Raw genomic sequence first — 14038 nt, 5'->3', positions numbered from 1 at the left:
CCTTGTATGGCTGAGTAATATTCCATTGTATATAAGTGCCACATCTTCTTTATCCATTCATCTGTCAATGGACACTTAGGCAGCTTCCATGTCCTGGTTATTGTAAATAGAGTTGCAATGAACATTGTGGTACATGACTCTTTGAATTATGGTTTTCTCAGGGTATATACCCAGTAGTGGGATTGCTGGGTCGTATGGTAGTTCTATTTTCAGTTTTTTAAGGAACCTCCATACTGTTCTCCATAGTGGCTGTATCAATTTACATTCCCACCAACAGTGCAAGAGGATTCCCTTTTCTCCACACCCTCTCCAGCATTTATTGTTTGTAGATTTTTTGATGATGGCCATTCTGACTGATGTGAGGTGATATCTCATGGTAGTTTTGATTTGAATTTCTCTAATGATTAATGATGTTGAGCATTCTTTCATGTATCACAGTGTCTTTTAAACCCCATACGGGCAATTTATATTGATTATAATGCTGCCTCCTGCTGAGAGCAAAACTGATCCACTGCACACTCCAGAGTGGGTAATCCTTGCCAGCAGGTCACTTATGCCTCCCAAGGTTTCCTTTTAACACAATTAATGATGGTGATGATGGTGGTGGTGATAATAATAATAATAATAATCCTTAATTTTTACTCAACACATTCTATTAAGATAGCTGCAAATTAAATAGTGTTCACAGAGTTCCTTGACAGGGAAAACATAGGGTAGCCCAGTGACATTTTGATGGTAATTTGAGACTGTTTTCAGAAACTAGATCCTAAAGATATCCTTGAATTAAAAACAGACTCAAAACATTTAATGAATAGCTATAAGACAACTGTAGATTTACTGTAAAGTTATGTCCTCTACTGTACAAAATTTTGTTTTCTATTTCCCATAACTCATATCAAAATAATTCCCAAAATGTATATTTGTGTCAGGTGGCTTCTGTTCAGTAAAGGAGTAAAACAACCTCATAGTTCTTATGAGTTTTGCAAAATATACCTGCTTCCTATTTTAAAGAAATAAAAGGACTATACCAAAAAAAAAAAACCCACAAAACCCAACCCCACCAATTATCACATTTTCTAATGCATCTTTGTACCCTCAGTTGGTTCAAGAGTGAAGACAGCAGCTTTCATTTCAAAGATAAGATGAGGCCAAACATGTTTTCTGAAGCTCCAATTGTAGATGGGTCCAAAGTTGGATTCAATTTCTCTTTAAGAAGATAAATATAAAACCTAAATCTATCAGTATTCTCTATACACTTTTTGTCTTCCTATATGTTTCCTTTATTTTTTAAAGGTCCACTTGCATCACCATTTTTTTAAATGTCATTTGGTAATAAAGCTATAGTTATTCTTTCATTCATCCTTACTTCCTTGGAGAAGTAAAATGAAAGGGCTGGACAATCTGACCTTTATGATCCCTTATATAAGTCTATGATTATGGCATGACCATTCATGAACTACTTAATTGCCACTTCAGTTAGAAGGAAAATACAGGCTGAGAGGAAGCACCTCCTGTTGGAATGCAGATATCTCAAATGCACTTGTACCAAACTGTAAAACTGTTTCTTATGAAGCAAAATTTATGATAAGGTACTTTTTAATTGTTTGGAACTCATACAAGGATAGTTATTCTCTAACTATAAGGCAGTATCATTTCAAGAGGAGGAACCCACCAAAAGCAGTGAAAGGCTTTATACCATCATTGAAAGAAACAGGTATTTAGAACTATCATAGTCAGCTCAGGCTGCTATAACAAAATACCATTGTCTCAGTGGCTTAAACAACAGAAATTTATTTCTCACAGTTCTGGAAGCTAGAATCTCCAAGAGCAATGTGCTGGCAAGGTAGGTTTCATTCTGAGGCCTCTTCTCTGGTTTGCAGATGGCCACCATCTCTCTGTGAGGTCACATGACCTCTTCATTGTGTGTGCACAGGAAAAGAGAGAGAGCAAGCTCTCTGGTATCTCTTCTTATAAGGGCACTAATCCCATCATGAGAGTCCCACCCTCATGACCTCATCTAATCCTAATTACCTCCCCAGAGCCCCATCTTCAAATACCACCACATTGGAGTTTAGGGCTTCAGCATACACATTTGGGGAGGACACCAACATTTGGTCCATAACGATCAGGTTACCTGTCAGCAAAAACTTTTGTCATCCTTGCTAAGATACACAGATTTAAAGGACTAAGAGTCAATACATTGGGCTTCCCTGGTGGCACAGTGGTTGAGAATCTGCCTGCTAATGCAGGGGACACGGGTTTGAGCCCTGGTCTGAGAAGATCCCACATGCCGCAGAGCAACTAGACCCGTGAGCCACAACTACTGAGCCTGCGTGTCTAGAGCCTGTGCTCCGCAACGAGAGAGGCCACGACAGTGAGAGGTCCGTGCACTGTGATGAAGAGTGGACCACGCTTGCCACAACTAGAGAAAGCCCTTGCACAGAAATGAAGACCCAACACAGACAAAAAATAAAAATAAAAATAAATAAAGTAAAAGAAGGCTCAACATTAAAAAAAAAAAGTCAGTACATTGAATACAATATGAAGTAAGAGTTGAACAGTAGAAGCATCTAATCTGAATAATTCCTTTTCACTGTGAAAAAAAAGTACCACCCCATCCCACCTCTGCCAATAAACTTGTTTTTTGCCCAGGCTGGCTATTTAAATGCCCTAATTCTTTACTCCACCTTGTCTACTTATGCACTAGCATTACAATCATTTCTGTGGTGAAATCGACTGAGAAAGTATTTTTTTTCCAAGTTGGCTTTAGTGTCTAAAGACCTCCCTTCAAAAAGTGAAAATGCAGTGTTCAGGAGGCCTGTTTCATCACTAGACATGAATTACTCCACCCAGTTGGGACTGTGACGTCCTCGTATTAACTAAAGGTCCAGATTCAGCAGTACACTGTGGAATTAGTAAACTAAAGCACAAATTTTGTTATTGTTTGTCATCATGGTACATCTGTTTTCCCACTTTCAGAAGGTACCAACTCTTAGGAAGACTGGAAGGGCAACTGCTATGGTCTGAATGTTCATGTCCCCCCAGAATTCATTTGTTGAAATCCTAACTCCTACGGTGATGGTATTAGTAGGTGAGGCCTTTGGAAGGTGCTTAGGTCATGAGTGCAGAGCCCTGATGAATGAAATGTGTTCTTATAAAAGAGACCCCAGAGAGACCCTATGCCCCTTCCACCAAGCAAGGATACATGAAGTCTACAGAAGAGAGCCCTCACCCCACCATGATGGCACCCTGATCTCTGCCTTCCAGCCTCCAGAACTGTAAGAAAAAGTTCTGTTGTTTATAAACTACCCAGTCTGGTCTTTTGTTATAGCAACCCAAGCAGACTAAAACAGTACTTCGCTTAAGAAACTTTCCACAAAGCTCAGATTTCACAGGGCAAAATATAAAATACAATTTTAGGATAGTAATATTGGGTATCTGGTTTTCTTAAAATTTCTAACTATAATTCAACACGATTTTGGATTCTGGTCATCTAAATACATATTTCTTCGTTTTGTTTTCTGTTTAAGAAACCACTGAACCACTGCTGACTCAGTGGTTTGTGCACAAAACTCTTCTTTATATTCTAGAATGGTCAGTTCAATAATCTCTGCCTCCAATGGTACCCCAAAACTTCTACAATAAAATAGAATAGATTTATTTTTGCCCTTTTCAGTTATTTCAATCCCTGATGTGGTCACCAGTGGCTTCTTTCGTTAATCATAAAATATTATAAATTCACATACATTGGGACCACTGGAGCTACTTTGAGATAAGCAGATTTCAAATTAATTCATGCCTACTAATTTTGAGATGAGTTGAAGTTTCTTAGTCCTGTGTCACTTCACAGATATGACAATCATAATCAGTTTCTACATACAAAGTATGAGCAATTTAGAGATCTAAAATTAGTGTGTGCAAATTATTTAAATGAGTGCTGCATAAGAGATTAATCAGGTCACAGGAATGGCGAGAGTGTCCCAAATCCGAGTTCTCATTTATTTTCTTCTCTACTAATTGTCTAACCAAAGGTAGCACAAATTTCATTTAGTGAACTTATAGTACAGTGTTTTGTTTTTTTTCAAACCTACAATGATCTAGCCTCCATAGGTGAATTTAAACATTTTCATCCATTTTCTGACTGAAGATTTTTTCAAAAGGAATGTCCAATAAAGTTTAGCATGCAGTGGAGAATTAATAAACATTGCTGACCAATAGGAACATGAACTAGATGACTTTGTCTTGCTAATCGTATGTTTTAATCACTTGGTTTATGACTTCTACATACAAACCCTTATTACATGTCCTTTTAGTCAAGCAAAACCAGGGCAATTTTGAAGCTTACAATTTAGTTTCAGCTATTGTTACAAAATAGAAAACTTATGAAACTGTTTACCTGTCCTAAACACATAAGGAAGAAAATCTAAACACAACTCCACAATCCATGTCATTTACATATAATTTATATTTTCATTCTTTTTAATACCATATTATAAAATAGAATTGCCTTTATTGACAAACTGAATTTTGAGTGAGTGTTGGTTTCTGTCTTTATAATTGTTTTAACATTATAACTTTAAAAAAAGGTGTTTTCTTATAACATCTCTAATTACCAAAAAACATTGTAAGATGCATTTTGGAGTTGTAAACCCAATAGCATGTATCATTCATGTTTTAAATACTTATTTGATGAATGAATCAAGGAGTCTTCCTCTTCCATATTCCAAGGAAGATTTCTAGTACTTAGTGGGCAAAATGGTTATAGCTCATAATCTCTACTGTTACATCAATGTCTAAGCCTGTATAAGGTTATACCTACATCTCAAGCAAGAAGTGTAGGTCTTCGCATAGTTTCCATAAAGAAAGGCAAGATCCAATGAGGCAGTGTGTAAATTGTATACCAGAACACTTGTAGTTGGATTGTGAAAGAATTTCAGGGTCAGATTTGGCTGATCACCTAGTAGGTATTGGGAGGCACACCAACTTTCAATCCTAGCTAGGGTCAGAGAGCCTGTTCCTAGGTAGCACATATTTCCAAGCCCCATCACTGTTACCTTCCACCTCCTTTTAAAAAAACATTTGCCATAAGTAAAGCCAACAAGACACTCAGAGAATCCAGGCATAAATGTTTATGCATTTGGCATTATTATACAAGTTTGGGAGAAAACAAAAAGTGAGTCAGAATTTAATTGAGGGTGTTTATATAACACAGCTGTACATGACCAAGTATGTTACCACAACATTCTACATTTAACTTTCTGGAGCCCAAGGCAGACTTAAAATCTAGAATGGGCCTCTTCTCTGGAAAATCCTTCTCAAGATCTTTTATCTTTATCAAAGAGGATTATTTCCACCTCCATCCCATAGCTCTTATGGGTGCTAGATAACACACGCCTACTCAAATAAGCTTCAGATATTTGGAATCTAGGCAAATGGGGCCTTAATTATTATTCGGGGGGCTTGAATTTTACTCTACTAATTTTGAGTGAATGAAGAGCATTCAGGAAAACTCTTGCTTGTTTCATTTTTGTGGTTTTCTTCTGTTTCTCCTTTCCATTTCTTGAGCCCTGCCATTCTTTTTATAGCAGGCAAGAGATTCACTTAAAGTGAAGGAAGGGAATAGTGAGAGAGAGACTACTTCTGCCCCAATTTCAACTTCTGGGTTCAGATATACTACCCTATGACCCACCACTTTAACACTAATTTATGCTTTAGCTTCTTAGTGAATAGCCAGTTTGTAGCTCATCAAAATACTCTCTCTTCCTCCAAGACATAAACTCTACTATGAAGTTCTCAGCTACAAATGGCTTAGAGGAGAAACTGCCATTTCCCCAAAAATAGGCTCTTGCATACTCAAAACTAAACAGTATACAAACGTCTTGCATTGAGTTCCTAATATTGGCAGAATATTTGTTCTCATTGTTGTTCTAGATACACGTGTTTGGTGAGTGAGGGGCGACAGAGGTGGAGATGGTGCTGTAGGCACCTGGTATAAACTTGCAAGCTGGACGCCACACAGACAGTCCTAACAGGGCAGGCCGGGCAGCATTCTGGGGCCTGTAACACTGGATTGGGAAGCGAGTCTGCGGGAGTCTCGTCCAGGGTTGACGGCGTCCAGCCACCCTGGAGACTCGCTGGCCGGAGGTCCTGGGCGGAACCGGCAGCGGCACCTGGGCTCAGCACACATCATTCAGGGCTTTGCGGGCAAACTGGGGCAGGACGAAGGGTGCCCAATATACATCAGAGTTGTAGTATTTCATCTGTATCTGTTCCACCTGCTTCTGCGTCAGCTGCTGCATGGGCTCCAGGAAGTTGGTGCTTGGATTTTTGCTGTACAGTATGAAGCCAATTTGGCAGCTGGGGTAGGTGGGGATGATGCAGTAAGCGTAGCCCATCACCGGGAAGAGTGATTTGCAGAACTGCCGCATCACCTTGATGAGGTCCAGGTGCAGCCACTGACATTCGCCCTGGCAGCAGAGGATGCCACCCTCCTTCAGGGCCGTCTTCATGAGCCAGTAACAGGAATCCTTGAATAGACTCTCAGCAGGGCCCAGGGGGTCTGAGGAGTCAGTGATAATGACACCGAAAGCATCCTGGTTCTGTTTCATGAACTCAAAACCATTATCCACACGTAGGATGAGCTTTGAGCTCGAGTAGCCAACGGCCATGCATGGCAGGAACTTCTTGGAGACTTGAAAGACATCCTCGTCGATCTCGCACTGGACCACGGACTCCACGGAGGAATGCTTCACCACCTGCCGCAGGACACCCCCATCCCCGCCCCCGACAATCAGCACCTTGCGTGGATTGGGGTGGCTGCATAGGGGCGAGTTGGCTATCATCTCCTGGTAGGAGAACTCGTCCATCTCTGTGCACTGGACGACGCCATCCAACACCAGCACATTGCCGTAGCTCTTACTGCGGAAGAGAAGGATATCCTGGTACCGCGAGCTCTGATGGTGTCGCTGCTCCGCCTGCAGCGACAGGGCCTGGCCGGGCCATGGGCTGCACGTCTAGCGGAACCAGATGGCGGTGGGGCCGTCGGGGCCGGGGTCCATGGCTGGCAGGCTGGCGTGCAGGCGGACTCGAGGCCGGGGGAGCGGGATTACGGCCCGGGACTGCAGGCAGCGCGGAGCCGCAGCACAATGGGACCAGCCCCACCCAGTGCCCGCGCCTCGCCCTAACCCCGCCCGCGCCCTACCACCACCGGTGGGGCGGAGCCTGCTTGCAGGGGCGAAACCTGAAACCTCTTTGCAGAAGCCTTTGGTATCTTTTTATCTCCTAGCCATTTCTTATCATTAACATTCTACCCCATGTCTCCAGATCACTGTGTCACTTCTGTATGGCATAATCCCCTCCCAGCACTTCTGGGAACATCCACTAGAGAGCACAAGATTTGCTGTGCACACTTACCAAGCAAACACATTTAATACAAAATTATAAAAATGATATTTCATTACCAGAAAATATGCGTGTCCTAGAATAAAATTAGTTTTCACTATGAAGGTGGAAAGCCTTGTGAACTTCCGTTCCCCACGGCATAGCTTGACAAACTCATAGCCAATGTCATGAAGACCAAATAGACCCAGGCCGATTTTGACCTGGATGGAGGAGTTTGCCAGGATTTGGGACTCTCAGTGTTAAAACTGGGGAAGTCTCCAGCAAACCAGTGGGTTTGATCACCTGAAGACCAACTAAAAGTACTGGATAGCGCTACTGTCAAGAAAATCAAAGCCTCGTATCTGCTTTCTGCTGGAAGGTACCTTTCTCATTAAACTTGAAGTCACTGATGATTTCCTCTCTTACTATATAACATTGCTTCCTACCTGGTGCTACCACCTTCTCCACAAAGACAAAATTCTGTGTCCTCTAGTTTTCTTGTTATCGTGGTTGCTGTTTTGACAAAAAAGATACGAATTTCTTTTGAAATTGTCACCTTAAATACTCTCATGATAGTTTCTGGCATCATGGTACCATAATTCCATTTCCCCCTTCATCTCACCAATGAAAGTAGCTTGGGTTTTGCTGACTACCTCATGACACTTGCACGCGCATTACATTTATCTTGCCATCACAATAACAGATATTGTTCCCATTTCCTGATGAGAAAATAGAGGCTAAGTGGAATCAGGTGACTGGCATTGGTTGTAGAACTAGTCACAGGATAAGCCTACTCCGTATCATGGCCTTGGCTTTCCGTATTAATAATGACTCTCCTTTTTCTAGTCTATCTGTCAAATATGCCTAACACGTATAATCACAGAAGAAATGTGACCTAAAGCTTGTAGATTAAAAGATCTACTGGAAAATATTTTCTCAGCCCTGTCTTGTGTGTAACTTAGATAGCTTCATGGTTGACTTTTCTAATTACTCTCATGAGACCATAAAATCCAATTCTCTGACAGAATGCTATTGAGTTGCTTTCTTTTATTTTTACCTTGAATATGCCGTTTGTGTTTTAAATGTTCATGGTAAACATTACTCAGACCGTATATTCCCATAATATTTCAAAAGAAAACCATATTCAGGAGCCTGAAAAATGAGGCGGGGAGAAATAGCAGTCCTGAAGTTTCATTTTACTCAAAGTACCCCTGATCAAAGATTGAATTTCAGGACATCAGACCAAATAATTTTTCTTCAAAATTGAAGATAAAATCCTCTTTATTTTTTTTTCTATTTGCCATGCAAGGAAAAAAAATACATGCCAGTAATCCATAATTCACTTTATTGGAAGAAATTTCTTGGGAATTATATTCTAGAAATGGCTATAGTCTGGCAATTCTAGAATCTATAATAAAGAAGTCATTTCAAAGGAATGTTCCAAATAAAACCTTTTCACTTTGAAAAATGGCTCTGCTTTAGTCAAATTCACACAATGAAGGGAAAATAAAAGCCTAAAGTTAATTCTGTAAGAGTATAGGAATACATGCAAGCTTTCATACAAATTAATGGCATGGAATCAAAACACAAACTTGAACAGTTTATTGGGCAGAATATCTGCAAAGTTAAAATATACACAGAGGCAGTAGTTATGAATGTGAAGAAAAATATCAAAACAAAGATCACTGAAAGACAGACTTATAGTTCAGCTTTAACTGCCTACAGGGAAGTTTTTATTTGAATTCAGTTCATCCTAGATGATTCCAAAATGGGAGTTCAGTGAACCCTAACTTACAAAGAGAACTGACAGCCAGTCAGGTACATTTCATTCCAGTCAGTTAGAGCTGATGTTGTCTTCATGGATTTATGGTACTCCCAGGGATCTATCTGTCTATCTGTACAGCTCAGCCCAACTGTAGGGAAATGAGTATAAACAATATAGACTTCCAATCTACAGGTATAATGAATAAATGATTAACAACCTTAACCCCCTCAATTTTATTTCTTATATTGTAATACTTGTGTGGCTCAGATTTACATAACAAAACTATACAACGTTTGTTGTAAGAAACATGCATGTCCCTAACAATTCTTGTAATGTGCCTCTTTATTTAGCACTGTTGCTTTAAGATTTACTATATGTTGTTCAAACCAGTATCCTATTAAGCTGTAACTTTAAAAGTACAAAACATAACTTGCCATAATTTATAAATCAATGATTACCATTTGAATGGACAGTGCTTGGTAAACTGAATAAGAAAAATAGGTGTTTAAACATCTACCTTTACACCTCTGGTACTTTATGATCAGTTTAGGAGGGAATGATATCACAATCACTTGTAAAATAGTGTCATCAAATCATTAAAGCCATCAGGTTCTAACATTCCCAGAAAAATGGCCTTATTAAAATACACTGATGAACTATATTGTATCATGAACCTGGGTAGCCCCATTCTACATTTAACATATCCAAAAATATCATAGAGCTGAAAAGACATTCAAATGAAATAAATATATACTTTCCACTTGATTATTATAGTAATCTATCACATTGAAATAATGCAGTGTGTCCTATCAAAGCAAGGTTCCTGCTATATTTCAAAGACTATAGCTGAGACAGTAAAATACCCTTCATGTTTCACATATATTTCCTATCATCCACTAGGAACATCTATTTTTATAGGTTTACTTATATCTTTGGAGAAGAAGAGAGCAAAGTGGCATTATTAAAGTTGTAAGATTGTAAGAAAAGATTTGATTATTTTAGCACAGTATTGAGAACTATTTATTGGTTCTTTTAAAAATTATATCTCTTCAACTGTTAATGATGCATACTGAACTATTTATGGACGAAATATGATGAATTTGCTTTAAAATATTCCAGGTCAAAAAAAATTGGGTGGGATAGATGAAACAAGACTGGAAAAGTGTTAATAATCGTGTAAATTGGGTGACAGTTACATGGAATTGACTATATTATTCTACTTTTGTGTGTATGTGGAAATTTCTGTAATAAAATTTTTAAAATTATTATTATAATTCATCCTATCTTCATGGGACTTAACTCTAGTAAGTGTGATTTAGTGATGTATATGAACTTTATGTAAAAACACCATGTTTTATTCTTTTCTAAATCCAAACATGAAAAAAACTGACCTGTAAATGATATTCTACCACAAATACAGAACTGCTGAAAGTGTAAAATCAGCAAGATTTTGTGAGACCGATTCTTGAAGTGATTTAACTGATGCCTTCATGTCTCAAAAGTAGTAGGAGAAACAAAGGATCAAACTTAGGCATAGGTTCCCTGATATGAATCAATCAACTATTTAGTTAGAAACACACTAGAGGCTGTAAAACATACACTAAAATAGACAAGACATTGCCCCACCTGTCAAAAAGTTTCCAGATCAGCAGAAGAGACAACATTAGCACACACCAAACAGCAGATAGTTGAAAGCTGAAATGCATGGTCCAAGTAGTAATTATAAAGGAATTTATCAAAAGGAGAGTTTTGTGAAAGCCCCACATAAAAAATCAGAATTGAAACAGTCGTTTTAAAATGGATAACATTTGGGGAAGCAGGATAAAGTATTATGTTGCATGTAGAGAGTTCAACACAAGCGAAAACATTAAAAGTCAGCAAGCGAAAACATTAAAAGTCAGCATGGTATGTAGATATTAAAGAGAATATGAACCCTAGAGCAAGGGACACATGTAAAGGAATAATAATAATGACAACAGTAATAATAATAATAGCAGACATTCTGTGCAAGGCACTATTAATAATACCCCAATTTTGCAAATGAGGGAACAGGCACAGAGAGATTAAGAAATGTGCCCGAGGTCATAGAGTTTATATAATGATGGAGCAAGGTTTTGAACCCAGTCTAGTTTCAGGATACATGCGCTGACTCCCATGGCATACTACTCAGTAGGAAATAGGACTTGATAGGTAGTTTGGGAGCAGATAATAAAAGTCAGACAGACGACTTTCCAATTGATGCTAACCATATTGGTGCCTGACAGGCAAATAACATGGGGACAGAATTGTGGCTGCACCATCCATTCATAGAGCTCATTTCTGATCCTAAAGCTGACTTCTCTCCCATCCTCACTTCAAATAACCACTACTTTTATGGACTGTCCAAAATTGTTCGGCTTAGAAGTTGAGAGCTAACTTTTGCTCTCTCAAGTCAAATAATCATAAAAACGTGGCACTAAGTTTAAGCAACTTGGCTGAAAGCACATAACTTTGTGTTGGATCAAAGAACTAAAAATCCAAAGACTCTTGGTCTGAACCCCAGATTTCACATATAAATGTGCACTTCTTCTCTCAGAGCTATAATTCCATAGGCTGAAACTAGAAGTGCCTGTAACTGGATCCCAGCCATTTGTCTCACATCTAATGACACAATTTGGAAACTATTACACGGTAATTCACAGCTTGTTGTGCTTTTTTTGCACATCAAGCACATAAAAATAAATAGTGCAAATATTTCTCATAATTCTTTCCATTATTATTAAGCTCAATATACAAACCCCACTGTTTAACACTTGGAATAGATCCTGGGACCCAGAATAAAGGTATAGAATCTAAGATTATGATTATTAATAGTCTCCTCTCCTCATACTTATCCTGTTGCCTCTGACCTTGACACCTGACTTGTTCTCAGACCTGTTGACTGAATTATGATTTTCACTCCTTTATTATCTATGAGAAGTATTAAGTTATCTTACCAAATCTCCCCACCTTTAAGTCCAGAATTAACTCTTGAGGAGTAGAAAGCTTTTACATTGTCATATAGGAATGACTTTCCTGAACTCAGGTGACCAACCATGTTGGTTGGCCCCAGACTCTCCTGGGTTGGGCACTGAAAGTCCTGCATTCAAGGAAAAGCCCTCTGTCCCAGGCAAACCAGAACAGCTGGTCACCCGAGTGTCTGGTACACAGTCTAAAATGTTAGAAAAAGCAGGTGGGCCTGTCTCCATAGAGCTATTTGTGTAGCTATGAGTTGTTTGATGAAACAAAAGGAATATGTGCAGGTGAAAAAAAATAGAATAAAAAGTGAAATGCTCCCTCAGCCTTCTGGAGAGACATGTAATCCTAGCATGAGAACTCCTGCCACTTAGAAGAGAAGTGAGCCTTTTTCCTAAACCTGATATGATCTGTTGATAATCAGCTACAAGAAAGGTAAAAACACTTCCTAGTAACTCTTCAAGTTGCAGTAATGCTGCTAATGTAATGTGCTGTGCTGGGGAAGTAGGATACCAATTTACCTGAAAATCGAACTAGCTCTTAATTAAAACTAATCATACAACACAGAATTTCTACATTGTAGTACTCTGGCCCATGACCCAGTTTTCAGGAACTATAACAGTTTATTAATGTTTTCTTTTATTGCAGCCAAAAACCCAGTATTAGCATTCAAGCAAAATGACTCACATTTATTATTAAGGTATTCTCTGAGAAAGTCACCATTTTACTGAAAGCAAAGCAGGGCAAAAAGAGGAAGCTGGTATTTGAGTAAAACACCTTCTCCTTAGATCCTTACTGAGTGTGGTCATGGCTTCTCAACACACACTGTAGTCTCAAAAATACTTGAGAAAGGGTCTGCGAGTAAGAGTTCCCCTTCAGAAAACTTTAAGGAACCATTTTCCCCTCTCATAGACACTATGTTTGTGGGACAGCCAGGGATGCAATGAATTTTACGTTAAAAACATCCAAAGATGTTTTGAAGACACTTCTCTTTTTTTCAAAGAGAAGTTGTTTGGAGGACCTAATGATACACAGGAAATGTATTTTAAAATTACATCTCATTTACAAAATATGATATGTGATTAATTATGAATTCTCTTAAGAAGTTCCCCCGCCCCACCAAATAGTTTGAATGAGTCTAATGAAAATAAAAATCATGCCAGTCAGAACTGGATTTTACATTGGAATTAATAATTTATTTTATTTGCTCACTATAATACAGGGAAGATGACAAGAGTAGTATATTTATAAAGAAAACCAAGCAGAAGTAGTACATTTTATCATTACAGAACTTTCCTATAGAGCAAACAAGCTTGAGACTAAAAACTTAAATTATACATCACACTTTTGTAAATGCAGAGCAGAAGGTAAAAACAGAAAACCTGGTTACTTTCAGATGTGTATGTCAAAATGGAGAGTTGATGTGTATTGTTGAGGTTTTGTGAGAGGCCTTAAGCTTAGAGTGCTGAGGTGATGGATAATTTTCTTAAGGGTATACAGAAAATCAACTGCTATACACATTCCCTTGCAAAATTTCACTACAGATATACTGAGAATAGCAGTTGAAAACAAAACCAAGCAAACAAACAACCAGAAAAGCTAGGAAACAAAAAAGTGGAGGGGGTGTGTGTCGGGGGGAAGAGTTACTTTGTTTTTGATGAGTTGGTATTTTCATGTATTTGACAATGAAAGCTGTTACTAATAGAACTAAATGTTCCCTTCTTGCACCCTGTGTGCAGAGGGCAGTACTGTTAGATAGGGCAGTATCCTCCATGGGGGAACCTGCCCTGTGGCCCTTCAAGGACAACAGAATCAGGAAAAGAATTTATTGTGCTCGCAATAGCAAGATAAAGGAAGGCTAGTACATCCAGAAGCTGCTGTATATATGGCCTGGCTTTG

The 14038-nt window shown here is 38.8% G+C and overlaps 1 pseudogene across 1 annotated transcript; it reads right to left on the bottom strand.

Annotated features, from left to right (window-relative positions):
- Positions 1 to 6032: 6032 nt before the first annotated feature.
- LOC308608876 (spermidine synthase-like) lies at positions 6033 to 7058 on the bottom strand (annotated as a pseudogene). Its single transcript has one exon. The product of its transcript is annotated as a spermidine synthase-like (transcript).
- Positions 7059 to 14038: the final 6980 nt, after the last annotated feature.

The sequence above is a fragment of the Mesoplodon bidens genome (genome assembly GCF_964165515.1).
Source record: "Mesoplodon bidens genome assembly, chromosome: X".
Lineage (NCBI taxonomy): Eukaryota > Metazoa > Chordata > Mammalia > Artiodactyla > Ziphiidae > Mesoplodon > Mesoplodon bidens.
Note: the sequence above shows the minus strand (reverse complement) of the source record. Positions and strands in the feature narration are given on the sequence as shown.